Source organism: Myodes glareolus, chromosome 5 (assembly GCF_982192425.1).
Source record: "Myodes glareolus chromosome 5, mMyoGla1.1, whole genome shotgun sequence".
Lineage (NCBI taxonomy): Eukaryota > Metazoa > Chordata > Mammalia > Rodentia > Cricetidae > Myodes > Myodes glareolus.
In genome coordinates, this window is record NC_142030.1 from 35,099,172 (window position 1) to 35,110,489 (window position 11,318).

The 11,318-nt window shown below is 43.9% G+C and overlaps 1 long non-coding RNA gene across 1 annotated transcript; it reads right to left on the reverse strand.

Annotated features, from left to right (window-relative positions):
- Positions 1-4,488: 4,488 nt before the first annotated feature.
- LOC125391478 (uncharacterized) lies at positions 4,489-11,017 on the reverse strand. Its single transcript, XR_007229152.3, has 3 exons — positions 10,817-11,017; positions 7,388-7,458; positions 4,489-5,383 (listed from the first exon to the last, which is right to left on the reverse strand). It is a non-coding gene; the product is annotated as an uncharacterized LOC125391478 (long non-coding RNA).
- Between the last annotated feature and the right edge of the window lie 301 nt (positions 11,018-11,318).

The following is an 11,318-nucleotide window of genomic DNA, read 5'->3' on the forward strand; positions in this document are numbered from 1 at the left end:
AGGTCCAATGTGCTTGGACATCCAGTCCCTATCTTTGTCTACCTGCGCACACAGATGTTCATCTGGGCTGGTTCCACTCCATGCCTGCAACTTTCCTTGGCTGAAGATTTTTGTCTCCCAGAAGCACCTGGGGAGACCAGACAAGGACATGACAGCCTGAAAATGCAAGACCCCTTGCTCAGACACCAAGAAGAGGTCCTTTAAAGAAACAAAATGTGACAATCACATGCTCTCTATTCTCATCTTAGTGTTCTTCATTTGTTCAACGAGGGAGAGACTCAAGGATGAACAGAGTTTGAACCTGAGTTCCCTCCCAAATCACTAGACCAAAATATTGTACCCAAGCCAAAGTAGGGACATAAAGTCTGACATTTCCATTCTTAGGACTGGCTGCCCAATGCACAGTGAAGAAGACACTCTGGGCATTGCTGTCTTCAGTTCAAGATACCAGGACATAGACTGGGGTCAACAGGAGGCTGAATATGTCATGGTGCAGTCATGTCTTCAGGTACAGATAGCTGCTGCTGTGTCTAGTCAATCATGTGCCCCACAACAATCACATGGAGCCCCACACATGACCTCGACTTTCCTCACATCTTTGCCTTGACTTTCCATATGGCCATAAAGTGATCCTCAGACTGAATAGGCCAGTAGGAAAGGAATGAGATAATGTTTATGTTCGAACTCCCAGCTCAGCACATGCTTTGTTGCCCAGTCTGAAGATTGTTGGAAAATAAGAGATAAATGACACCTGGTAGGGTAAGGAACACATAACAACCCCTCGTGGTAAGGAGAAGGACACCTCTACCAGATGCCTCAGAGAGCTTTCCCACCTCTCTGTGGTGTGGTGTGGACAAGATCCCCACCAGGACAAACTTCATACTGCCATGCTAAGGAGCATTCGGTTGGTAAGAAGGAGGTATACTCAGGAGCAACTTCCACGAGGGAGAGGAAGTGATTGATCTCTGTATCTCGCTCTAAGTGAGACTCATGAAAGAAGGGAAAGGAAAAGGAAAAAGAGAAAGCATTTCTGGATTCTCACCAACAGAAGGATTGAACTGAAGGGGTTTCTTCTCTAAGTCAAGTTAATGCAAAATAACAAACTTCTCCATTGTCACTCTAGCTCTGGTGTGTAGGCTGCTGCAGTCTCTCAGCCTGCCTCCCTGGCATGTGTGGGTGCTGACAATAGGTCAGGCAGGTGGCAACATGTTGTAATGAGGAGCAGGCTGCATCCTGCCTCCCTGCTAGCTTATACGCAAAATAATTACACAGAAACTATTCATTTAAACACTGCCTGGCCCATTAGTTCTAGCCTCTTATTGGCTAACTCTCACATCTTGATTCAACCCATTTCTAATAATCTGTATGTCACCACGAGGTTGTGGCTTACCGGGAAAGATTCAGCGTGTTCAACCTGGCATCTGGCTCCATGGCGGCTCTCTCTAACCCTGCTTTTTTCCTCCCAGAATTCAGTTCTGTCTACCCCGTCTACCTATGCTCTGACCTATCAGGCCAAGCAGTTTCTTTATTAATTAACTAATAAAAGCAACACATAGATAGAAGAACCTCCTACACCAGCGACACATCACAGCTAGTTGCCATGCCAGCATCATGCGGCAGATACAATTTTGTGAGTGTGTAGAGGGAACCCCTAAGTCTCAGAAAGGTGAAGTACATGAACGAAGGTCATGAGGTCTGCAGTTAAAATGTGCAGACTTAAGTATTAGTGGCTCTGATCCCACCCCATGACACTTGGCTCTGAATTCTGTCTTCTCCACATGTGTCCATGTATATGAGTGTATGCATGAAATATAGCTACATCATCAGAGAAACACTTTTGGAATGTCCCCAAAGGAAAGGAATCTGTAACCACCCAAGTTGTATGGTGGTGCCAGCTGGACAAAGAGGCCCTGGAGATAGGAAAGATGGAGATCTGAGGAAGGAACAGTGACCCCAGTTGCTTAAGAAACATATCAGACAATCAGGACCTGTGAGTAAGCCTGTTTTTCCTCAGATTCCAGAGCCAAGCTCAGAGACCTGAATTTGGAAAACAGTTCTTGGAGGAGAAGGCTAGCTCTCCCAGGAAGGCTATCCCACCCGGGAAGCTCTGGAGCATAGGGAACTGTCCAGAACCACAAAATAATACAAACCCCTGGTTTCTAGGTGGGTGGAGTTCTAGGTAGCAGGGGTACTTCATGTCTCTCCAGAGATGTGTGTGTGTGTGTGTGTGTGTGTGTGTGTGTATGCATGTGTGAATCGGAGGTATACTAGAATAAATGGTGAATGCTTGTGAAAACCTATGTTCCTACTATGCAGTTATTCTAAACTATGGCTGGATGGAGTCAGCGCACTGGCACATTCCTCTTGCTCTTCAGACACCCTATCCACTGGCTCTTGCAGCCAGGAGTTCTCAGAACCTTCAGCCCAGTCTTTGTTCTTTGTCTCTTTTTCCTTGTGAAGCACTGACTGACTGTGCACACAGAAGTCTTAACTGATACATATTTCCCAGGTATTATATTTCATAACCAGTCTGCATTTGTGGAATTCCAGTTCACGGGAGGACTGACTGTAGGCCAGCGCTAATCACCGTCTTACACAGCTATGATTCTCATCGATTTCATCTATTAAACCCATGGACCATGAGCAGTTCTTCCCAGAGAGATCCCTCATCTGGCGTTGGATGACGATACAGATGGAGGCCCGCGTTGGAGCACCGAACTGAGCCCCCCAAGATCCAAACGAGGAGCAGAAGGAGGAAGAAAATGACGAAGGACTGCGAGGGATACTATCACCCACTGATACAAGGGGTCGGATCTAATGAGAGTTTACCAAGGCCAGATGGACCGTGACTGAACGAGCATGTGATCCAACCAGATTCTCTGAATGTGGCCGGATTTTCTGAATGTGGCTGGCCTGCAGTCTTTCCGAGAAGCCATTGACAATGACACTGGGACTTGTTTCCTCTGCATATACTGGATTTTTGGGATCCAGTCTGGTTGGATGCTCACCTTCCTGGACCTGGAGTGAGGGGGGAGGAACTTGGACTTCCCACAGGGCAGGAGACCCTGACTGCCCTTGGGGACAAAGAGGGAGGAGGAGAGGGAGGGGGGAGTGGGAGGGCGTTGGGAGGAGGGGCGTAAATGGAAACTTTTTATAATTTAATAAAATTACTAAAAAAAAAAATAAATAAACCCATGGACCAAACACCCAGTGGGTAAAGCTATGTGCAGATATTTATCCACCTAGTGTGAGCAGTCCATATGGTGAAGAGAGACGTGACAGAGCACGTTGAGAGGCCTCCTTAGTTTGGGACAAAAGTGTACAGGGGAGACTTCATTTTCATGAGCACACACACATACATACACGCTTACAGCTATGCACACATTCATGTGCACCCCCTACAACTCTCACTTGGAACTTTCTTTCAATTATCTTTTCTAACTGTCTATGCTCTGGCTCTATCATGGCTGTGCCTTTTTTTTTTTCTGTTCTCTTTTTTCTGTTCCAATCCAGGAAGAGAGACAATAGGGGAATCCCCAGCTGGCAGCATGACATGCTGCCCATCAACTTGTGACAGGCTTTATTCCGAACATTATCATAAATACCTCAAATGCCCCCAAAGTTAAAAGCACAGCAAGGACTCCCAAGTGTTCCCTACCCACCCCGCAGTCATTTCTACTTGGCCTCTGAACTCTTCCTTTGCTTACTTTTGCTGAACTGTTTGCAAGTGGTGCACATCAAATCTCTGTACTCTTACAATTCAGCTTGTACTAAATTTCTTTCTCGGTATCATTGACACATTTGTTATCACACCTAAGAATAGCACTGCGGTATCATCTCATATACAACAGCTCATTTACAAATTCCCCTAGCTCCTCCGGAAGGGCGATTTTAGAGCATCCTTTAATCCAACGTGTGAACCAGGTTCCACACTGTGCTGCCTTCTTCTCTCACTTCAGTCTCTTTTGATCTGTAGCCTCCGTCTGCCATCTTCCCTGTCACCTTCCCACTGTCAGGTTCCAAAGGATGATTGACTAACTGTGGTGCCCATGGAAATACTCCAATTGTCCCTTACCACTGGTGGCTCCTCTCAGCTCTTCTCAGCATACTTTTTTACTAAACATTTTAAATACCATATTCCTCAGATCTCTGACAAGTTTGAGAACCCTTATCTAGTAAGTGTATCTGAATTAAATAAACCTTGCATGCCTTTAGTTACTTGTTTTAGGCTTAACCTTGAAAACATACACAGGAGGATAATTAAAGTTTTCCCTATAATTACATTTGTACTTACCATGACTCTAAGTTTAATTCTGAACAAGACTTCAATTTCTAATTGAAACTAGACTGGCACGATGGACAGAGCTAGAAGGAAGGTTTAGCCAGGCTCCACTTGCCAGCTCTGTAGTTCCAAGCACTGGTTTATAGAGCCCATAGGTTGCTTAGTAAGCATAAGGAATCGACTCAACACACACAAATTCTTAGATGTGAAGACAATAAGGACAGCAACACTGTCATTTATTTTGGAGCTCTAATGCCAATCTGATCAGTCCTCTCTTGGAGAGAAAAGTTTAAACTTTATGCTTTAGCTCTAAAGAGAATATGAGACCAGGACTAGGTGCTTTGAGGCTAGTTGGTTAGATAGTTGCATGAAATAAATGCTGCTTTTATTTTCATTTCACAGATGAAAGAACATCCACGAGAGAGTCCACAACTAATACACATTCAGCCATTATTTAAATGTGGCCAGCCTGGCTGGGTGAGCATCCTCACCAGCCTCCCACTTTGTGCGTCCTCACTATCATTCACCTAGTGACTCAGGTTGAATTCCCGACAAACCATCTTCTATTTCCCTTCCAACACCCAGCACCTAACTCATCAGCAGGCTCTGCAGATTTACCACGAAGACTCATCCACTCTACATTTGTTTTCTGTCATTTGCCAACCTACTACTCTGGGTCTTGGTGAGCTAGGCTGGCTCCAGACAGACCACTTTCAACTCCTGCTGGCTTAGATAACAGGTTTATTTCCTGCTGTTACTCCATGTACACTGCATTGAAATGGGTGTTTCTGCTCCATTTTATCTGCACTCAAGAACTCACAAATGGCTTCTAGAATATGTTTTTACCATAGTAGTAGAAAGGAAACAAATTTTTCTCAACTCTTTTTCTCAATTTGGAGTGTGTGCTAATGTTAATCACATGCCTGCGTCTGAACTCGCAGGCCGGGGAGTGTGGTTCTGTCACAAGACAGACAGGTAGACAGCTTGACCTCCTGTACAGTCACTTCAGGGAGAGCTTTGTTGTGCACTGAAGCCCCACATTCTTGACATAATTTTGACTGTGGCCTTCAGTCTCTTCTTCAAATAACAGCTGGAGTGATCCTAGAAGGACAAACCACATCACTTTATTCTTGACCTTTGAACTCTCATCTATCCATCATCTTATTTAAAATAAAAGTGACAGGCTGGAGAGATGGCTCAGCCATTAAAGGCTAGGCTCACAACCAAAAATATAAAATAAAAGTGACATCTTACAATATGGTCTACAAGGCACAAAAGAAAAAAAAAAAGAAGGGCAAACAACAGCCCATTGGCTAAGTCTTCAGATGTGTTTAGCTAATTTATCTGGCCAAATCTGCTCCTAAGCCCACTGTTGTCAATAAAGTTTTACTGAACTATAGCACAACCCATTCAGTTACATATTGTTCCTGACCATGTGTAGCACATTTAATAAAATCCCAGAGTCAGATATTGGGGTTCAGTCTGAAGGTTAGAAGGCAAAACAGCCAGCCACCGGTTTTTACTTCTACCTCAGTCTGAAATGGTGATCCTGCCTCCAGGAACCTCAGAATGAGACTGTGTGTGAGAGCTGTCTCCTTCCATCTTATATTCCTCTCTAATGCTGGGATTAAAGGTATGACCCACTATTGTCAGGTTTCTATGGCAAACAAGTGTGGCTACTGCGATTTAAGGTGTGTGTCACCACTGCCTGGTCTGTAAGACTGATCAGTGCATTTGTTTTATTTTCTGAACTTCAAGCAAGCTTTATTTGTTAAAATACAAGTGAAATGTTACTATATTTTCTCTTTTTGTCTAATATAAAAAGGGAAGGCTATAACTAATATAAGAAAAATTATATACAGTAAGTATAATGATTATATACAGTAGATACAGGCAATAATTGCATCAACAATGTATTTGCATTTGACAAGTTCAGAGAAAATACTCCATATTTTGATGAGTTCAAAGTTTTGTACCTAATTTGCTTTCTATCATAATTTGCTTTCTACATCTGAAAAACTATAACTATCTAATCTTTAACTCCCTCAGAGACCCAAGAAAGAAATAATATTAACTAAGTAAGCAGGAACTGTGAGCAAGTGACTTCCAAAAAATGTGAGAAATGACTGAAACAGCTGACTGCCTGGACTACCACCCAAAGTTCCTCAGTAATGCTGGGGCATCTATCTTCAGCCTACAGACCTAGAATATGTAATAGACTTTTTTGTGAAGTAGGATATTCTGAAGGGCTGTCCCTCCTTGTCTTGACAGTGTTCAGCAGTTACTTTCTTTTGTGTCCCGCTTGTCCAATTAGGACAGCATACTGCCAGCAGTCAAGGCAAGGGCATTTTCCCCCAGTGGTTTACTTTTGCCATAAAGAAATTAAACTCTATGTGGAGTTTCTTTGATGCTCATTATCTTTTCTGAAGTAGTTTGGTGCTGCCAGGAGCAGACATGTCACTCCATCATAAAAAAGAACCTAGGTTATTAAAACATCTTAAATGCCATATTCTGTAGATCTCTGAAGTATTTGAAGATGACCTGCATATCCAAAATATATCTTTTTTGTTCTTGAAAATATACGTAATGTGACAACAAATTCAATTATAATAAATGACTAATTACTAATCCCGTATTTCATTATTATCCAAAACAGTTGGTAATAATAATTTAAAGGACTAGAAATTTGCATTACATTGTTAAAAGAGTTGTTTAGTTACAATATATTGAACAACAGTAGAAATATATATATATGGTATGTTCTAACAAAATTAATCTCAAATTTGTATCAATATACAAAATATGTTTACAATATATAAAGTCTAATACAATGTAAAACATTTAAAACTAATAGTTTCTTTTTAAAAGTAGATTCAATAATCTACCTTTTTATCTTAGTATATCTATATCCTCCCATTTTTCTTTGCAGAGTAGATTTAATAATCTAACCTTTTGTTCTATATTATCATTTTTCAAAACAAAACCTTGAATTTAATTTTCTTTATTTAGCTTTTATTACCATTGCCAACAATAATTTGCAACTAGCCCCCTCAACAATGACAAATATTCATAATCCACTGGACAACCAAAAACTACCCACCTCACCTCTTGGAAATGTGGGCTTCATATTTTTAAGTTTATTTCCTGCAGTCTGCTGTCAGTATCTTTAGGGGATCCTGAAAAGAAAACTCTGGGTTAATTGTCAAGTCCTGGAGAGGTAGCTTTATCATTTTTGTCCAGTCTGTGCCTAGTGGGAAAGTGCAGGACTTGTCTCAATCCTGGCTAGAGTAGTCTGTGAGGCTGACTCACCTCAACTAGCCACTTAGAAATTGTTCTGAGCAGTTTATAGTCTAAAGCCAATCCTTAAGTGATGCTATCAGCTGAATGGCATCATATGAACTAGAGATATAGTTGTTGTGGGGCCCCATCTTCTTCCCCGAGACTTCAGAGATTACTGTAGGAAAATTTATTATTCACTGTGGAAAACTTAAACATTATTCATATCAAAATGGGAAGTTTGAATTTTGATAGATATGTATTCAAAGAAATGTACCATAGAGACAAAAATAGATATGGGAAGAAGCAGAATTTTTAATAGCAGAGTTTTGATAACCTTAGTACCTAGATTTTTATTTTCCCACACCAGGTGACTCTCCTGATAAGAGAGAGAAACTCTGAGGGTTTTTTTTTTTTTTTGACAACAAGCTTGGTGTAGAGGAGAGCCACAGGCCAACTCCAAAGCCAGCTTTGATTTTTAACATTTTAAGTGTGTCAGGACAACAATTATATTGTGAAGTAAGGAGATATGTATGTTTAGAGAGTGAGATTTTACCCTGCAGCATATATTGTTATTATAAGTTAGATTTTTTTTTGGCTGGTGATTCTTTTTGAATAGTTATCTTTTCTTCTTAGGCATCTAAATGTCCAAGGTCTCTTGACTTTTTGAGGATGGGTATTTTTTATTTTTCTGTAAAGACAAGAAGTTTCTCTGGCAACCAGTGTGGCTACTGGGATTAAAGGTGTGTGTCACCACTGTCTGGTCTGGAAGGTTGATCAATGGGGCTGTTTTACTCTCTGAGCTTCAAGCAAACTTTATTTACTAAAATACAAATGAAATATCACTACAACCGTACTTTCAGTGTACAAAGGCAGAACTGAACAGATACAACAGAGATGACTGAAAAATCTACAAACTTTATCTACCACCTGCCCCTTTATAGAGACAACTGACCAACTCTTGCCTAGATGACTTGAGCCCAGTTTTCCCTTGGACCTCATCTTCTTTCCACTGCTCAGATTTCACCTTCCTTCTCCCTTCACCCCCAACACTGCCTATTACTTTTTTCAGTGATGCTATCTCCTCAGGGGGCATTTTTCCTGTCTTCCTTGTGGTAATCTCCTCCACTTGAGGTCACATGAAAGGAATATTTATGGGTTTTTGGTCTTCTCTTAGGCCCTGATTTAGGTTTGAGAGACCTAGAGTGGTTCAAGAACCTTGGCAATTCTCTCTCATAGACTCTGCTACCTAGGTCTGTCAAGTCAAACTGACCAATCCTCTCTTGGGAAGGACAGATTAAGTTTTGACTGTGACTCTAGCGAAAACGTGAGAGTTTTCATAGTTGGTTTATGTCTGTGGATTTTAACATTTGCCTTTGAAGATCAAGGGCAATAATGTGCATGTTTGTGTGTGTGCATGTGTGTGTATGTGTATTATCACTTCCAACATATTTCAGTCGTTTCTCGGAGGCGAACTTTGAACATCTCTGCAGTACCCGAAGAGAACAATCTGCCTTGACTTTGAAGCCAAATAGGATTTCTGAAAAGAAAGTTACAGTCCATTGAGAAATCTCAATCGAGCATGAAGAGCAGTGGGCTCCCTGTGGCGGGACGGCAGCTGGGCCTGCCCAGGCTGAAGTGGCTGGTCCAACAGCCCAGGCTGCACAGGCAGTGCAGGGCATGCAGAGGCTAGGCAGGCATCGGGGCCACTGTGTGCTCAGAAAGCACAGCAGGGAAATGCATCATCCCTCCTTGCGGCTTGAACATTTTCAAATCAGTGGAGGGGAGTCTGTACAAAAAGTTAATGAGAGCACTAAGCTTAGGGAGAATGTTTAGGACTAGGCAGAACAAAACCAGAGGTAGTAGTTAAGGAGGGTTCTGTAGGGAGGGTGACCCTAGGTCCCTGACCCTGTCAACCCCTGGCTTCTTCTATCCTTCCTCACTGTGTACCAAGTGGACTGCTGCACAGCTGACTGGCTTAACCTGCCACTCCCTTCCATGGAAGCCCACTCAGGTGCTGTTCCCCGGGATCCTTCTAGGCTTTCACCATGCTCTGTCTGTTTTGCTCTGCCACAATCAGGTCCCTCTGTCCTCAGCGGATACAGTTCTGGCTCAGCGTCACCCTCCAAGCTGTTTGTAGTCTGTGGTCATGAGCGTCTCTGTTCTGTTCTCCTCTGTGGGATCACCCTGTTCTAACCCATGGGCATCTGTCTCTCAGAATCTGATGCTTTCTTAGCATCTATCTTGGGTCGTACTCTTCCCTGGTGTCTTATACTCCTGCGACCTACGAGACTGAATCCTTCCTTCCCAGGCTGGTTCCACGCCAGCTCCCCAATGATGTCCTATCTCCTCTCAGCTGTGGCAGGCATTAGCACCTCTGCCACCGAACTGCAGACATTGGTAAAGCCTGTCCCCGGACACTGAATTAGGAAAGTTTGCTCTTCCTTACTCCACTGCACATGGACAGTGTCAGCCTGGTGGGGAGGGTTGTCAACCAGCATTTGGCTGAATGCTCACTGTTGAAGGCATGACGCTGTAGTCCACACTGCTGTGTAGATGGCTAAGGACATTCCATGGGTTTTCCTACTGCCTGACTTTGCTGAAGTCGGAGTAAAATTGGCGTAGAATACCGTATGGTAGAGAGAGTTGGCTACCCGACCCAGAGAAAATTTTTGCTTTGCTATGGGCGGTGGACTGATAGGAGTTATTGGTGGGTCAGTAAGTGGGTACCAGGTGTTGGGTAGTCTCCCTGAATCCTGTGTGGGGAGCATGGAGGCTGTGCTAAGTGCTGGACTGGAGGCTGGGAAGCCGTGCCCGCTGGCAGCTTCGGGGCAACCATAGGCCATCACTGTTTGCAAAGAGGTGGGCTACAGAGAGAAGTGTGGGAAGCAGGTCTTGTTTGGGGATTCAGATGAGCAGATTTTGGAGATGCCAGTGGCATCTGCCTTTGTCCTAGAGGCTTCACCTCCTGGTCCCTCACATGACCCTTCAGGTGCGCTGGTGGCTGTCTTCTCACCTTGGGCCCCCTGTGTGCAGCCCTCAGCCGAACTGCAGCACCTATGACTGTTGACCTCTGTGTGATTGTGAAGCACATGCCTGGCCTTGTTGGGTGACAGAAATCGATCAGGCTGTTTTCTGAGGCCTGTGACTGGCTCTTGACCATGTTTGCTGTGTTCCCAGCGCACGTATGCGCCGCCCCAGACACCCGGGAGCAAGCCCTTCCATAGTCTAGCCCTCTCAGGAACCTGAAAGTAGTACCTCCAAGGCTCTGTTTGTTTCCTGGAAAGTTTCTTTGGACACTGTTCTGAGGACATGCTGAGCAGCTGGCAGCTCGCCTGGCTCCTGTTACCAGTGCAGGCTGTGGCTCTGCCAAGCACCTTACCCACTGGCGTTTAGGAAAAAAGACCCAGCAGGTTCCTGGATGCTTTCAAAGGCTGCCGCTCCCATCCACTTGCTGAACAGAACACTCCCAGCCTTGACATTCCCTTGAACTCCAGGAACACTATGCAGAAGGAAGAACAGAAATTCTATTGACATCATCAGGGGGTGAGGAGGGGCCATAGCATGAGGGAAGGGGTCAGATAAGTGGGACGGCCATGGCAACCATGTGTGGGGTGGAGCCGACCAGGGAGTGTCTGGGCCCTCTGCCCCTGCTGGTTGGACTTATAATTATCAACTTCTCCCTTTCTGGAAAGCCCAGCATCCAGGACTCTCTTCCTAGTTTGCCTCCACAGGAGACAAAAGAGTGAAAGGGCTCTGT